Raw genomic sequence first — 3,125 nt, 5'->3', positions numbered from 1 at the left:
TAGAAAAGACAATTTAGGCCAAACGGCAAGCGATGGGATCTACGAGCTCAATCAGCTCTGAAAGGAAAATTGGGAGTAAAAGGTTACAAAGGTGTAACAGGAGGATAACCTCTCAGTTGCCTTGCGAAGCATTGTTTAGAAGAGGGTGGAAAGTTAGGTTGAAGAAACATACAGAGAGGTACAGAAAAGGGACGAAAGTGGTTGCAGTTAGGGGGCGAAGGGACGCTGGAAGAACCTGAAGTAAATGCCTATAGTGCACCTACTGGTGACTCTGAATTAGGTGCCAGTGGCTTCAGAAATCGATCAGTAGTAGATTGTGATCAACCTCACAGTTCATAGGTTTGATTTTGTCCATCATTCAGTAACTGAGAACGTTCCTCTTTCCATGATCCAGCGACTAAGCCAGTTAAATAAGGCCGAGCTATTCCAGTGTGCTCTTTCCTAGTAACTTTCAGGAACTAAAAACAAACCATTGCCTAGCTCTCATGAGAAAGCCTCTCGGCGGGTAATAAGAGATTATCACAGCACCTGTTCACACCATGGTCTGAGTAACTGATAAATTCAAGACCTGACAAATGTAACTTATTTAAAGCACATACTAAAGTACACAAAGTAACTTTTAAGCATCTATATATATAGACATTTCATAAATAAACGAACATGGGAAAAACAAAGCAGTTTTTGATACTTAGTACTTGGTTAAGTTTAAGTCTGATCTTTGTAACCATCAAAGATGTTTGGTGATGAGATTCCATTCCTTGAAAAAGGGTTTATGCTCTCGGTCTGTTAAAACCTTTTGGTTAAGAAAGTCAATTGCGATGAACTTATTACTTAGTCCTCTGTACATGAACAACTTCGTGCGTTCAGTTACATAAAAGCTCACTTGACCACTTTATATATAGTTTATATGTGCGTTCAATTACACATTTAATATAATTTAACATTTGTTTATATGTACATGTTCGTGGGTATACAATATACTGGGTTTATGTGCTTAAATTGCACATTTAATATATTTTACTATTTGTTTATATTCACATGTTCGTGGGTATACAATATACCAGGTTAAGAGGTTAAGCTCGCTAATGTTCATAAATTTATTTTTATTAGTGTCCTCACATCACTACAGTTACGCTCTAGATTAATTCTACAAACTATTATTAGATTACTCATACAGTAGTGAATATCTCATCGTAAGCCAGTTCTAATTTTCAGTGCGGGCTTAAGTGGGTAAGCCAGATTCTACACCATTTCAGTCCAGGACAAACTCACTTCTTGAGTGCTTCTATTGTAGCTTCTGACATTCAGACAAGCAAAGCCTGCGAAAAAAATTATATCAGAAAAATTTCTTAATATTTAGGAGTTTTTAATAACTTGACCCTCTTAAATCCTCAACATTTGAAAATTTGCGTAGTCAAAATTATATAAACTGCGAAGGCTTTCTAATGTATTTATACGCCAGACTAAGTACTGGAAAAATCATAACATTTCAAGTTTTAAGAGATTAATTACTATCGTGAAAAAAATGTCAAATATACGTCATTGACAAGTTACGTTACAAGATAAAACCAAGTGCCTTCAATACACTTAAATTTTCACTTAACCAGAATTTGAGTTAGAGTTTAGAGATTAAGGATAGCTAAGGATAGCAAGCCCCCTTCGTAACGTACAATAGACCGAAGTCCATTGTACGCCAACAGGAGATCCTCCCCACATCAGGGGCACCGCCCCTGAAGGGGGAGGACTAAGCTTGCTATGTTAAGTTTGGCTTCGAATACACTAAAAGAAGAATGCTTCTCACCTCTAGATTTTGAGAACAAAATAGTTACCACTGGAGTCCAGAGATGGCTGAAATTCATTGAAAGTCCAACTACTGTAGTCCAGGAACCTGAAACACAAAGGAATTATTAGTTTCAAGTGTATAAACTACATAACCAATCAGTTACTTGCATAATTTAATGTTGTGCATTCACCATATTACCAGTTACTTGTGTCTTGTAATATACATTCACCATATTAGCCATTAGTTGCACGTACAACTTAATATTCCAAGCGATACAGATAGCATTATACACAAAACTAAAACTTGCCTTAATATGAAGACCCAGAGAGCAATTATAAATCATCTATATTGCTCCTAACCGGTTAAAGTAGGTAGGACTTCAATGTTCCCACTTTGCTTGACACGCACAAACTAAATCTTCTTTTCCCTGTTATTCCAACGACAGTGTTTTTGCTTTTCCGCCTGAGAGCCAAGGATGGCGGTGACTGGAAGCGTTCTTTACTCTCTCACGGACCCTCAACCTGACTTGACAACGAGCGGTCGATACAGAAGGTTTTTGATAGGCATTTTGTTCATCGAAATGATAATAAAAAGGTAGTCAGAGTGACAGTAAGAATAATAACGATTAGGAGCAATTATGGAGTAAAGGATTTCGTTAGGTAAAAATACGCGATATATCTCACCCTGAAGATGATGTTTCATTATGGACCATAGTCTTATGGAACAAGCCCACCACAGGGGCCACTGACTTGAAATTCAAGCTTACAAAGAACGTGATGTTCATTCGAAAGAAGTAACAGAAGGTAAAGGGAAATACAGAAAGAATAGATCAGTTATTAGGAGAACAGATGAATTAACAAATTAACAAGCAAATAAATAAAAATATAAGTAAATTATTAATATACAAGTGATTGTATACATCCTGACAAGGATTCGAAAACTGGGGTCCTTAACTGTGATAGTTTTGGAGATGTTAAGAAAATACACATAGCTTTAACCTTCTAAACTGACTGCGAACTTAAAAAAAAAAATGAGACAAGGTAAGGAAATTATTAGAGGGCTAAAAATATCATTAATCCTCATTACTGGAAATTAGGAAAAAATATATGAAATTTTCGCTATTAAATTAGCCACGAAGTTAAAAAAAAAATGTCTAAATATAAAATAAAATAAATTACGGAGGACTATTCCGCAAATACCAAGCTTCATAAATCTCACAGAACAAGAGAATGTTAAGAAATAAATAGATCAAGGTTGAACATTATTTCAGCAAACTATCATCGGACCCAAGGGTACTCACCACCTCAGTTCCAGCAAAAGCAGAGGGCAATGAAATCTATTC

The 3,125-nt window shown here is 36.0% G+C and overlaps 1 long non-coding RNA gene across 1 annotated transcript; it reads right to left on the bottom strand.

The window, feature by feature from the left end:
• Positions 1-1,084: 1,084 nt before the first annotated feature.
• Positions 1,085-2,298, bottom strand: LOC136836902 (uncharacterized). The gene is made up of 3 exons (XR_010852491.1): positions 2,091-2,298; positions 1,802-1,888; positions 1,085-1,319 (listed from the first exon to the last, which is right to left on the bottom strand). It is a non-coding gene; the product is annotated as an uncharacterized lncRNA (long non-coding RNA).
• Positions 2,299-3,125: the final 827 nt, after the last annotated feature.

Source organism: Macrobrachium rosenbergii, chromosome 57 (genome assembly GCF_040412425.1).
Source record: "Macrobrachium rosenbergii isolate ZJJX-2024 chromosome 57, ASM4041242v1, whole genome shotgun sequence".
NCBI classification, from domain to species: domain Eukaryota; kingdom Metazoa; phylum Arthropoda; class Malacostraca; order Decapoda; family Palaemonidae; genus Macrobrachium; species Macrobrachium rosenbergii.
The sequence above is the reverse complement of the archived record's forward strand: the minus strand, read 5'-3'. Positions and strand labels throughout refer to the sequence as shown.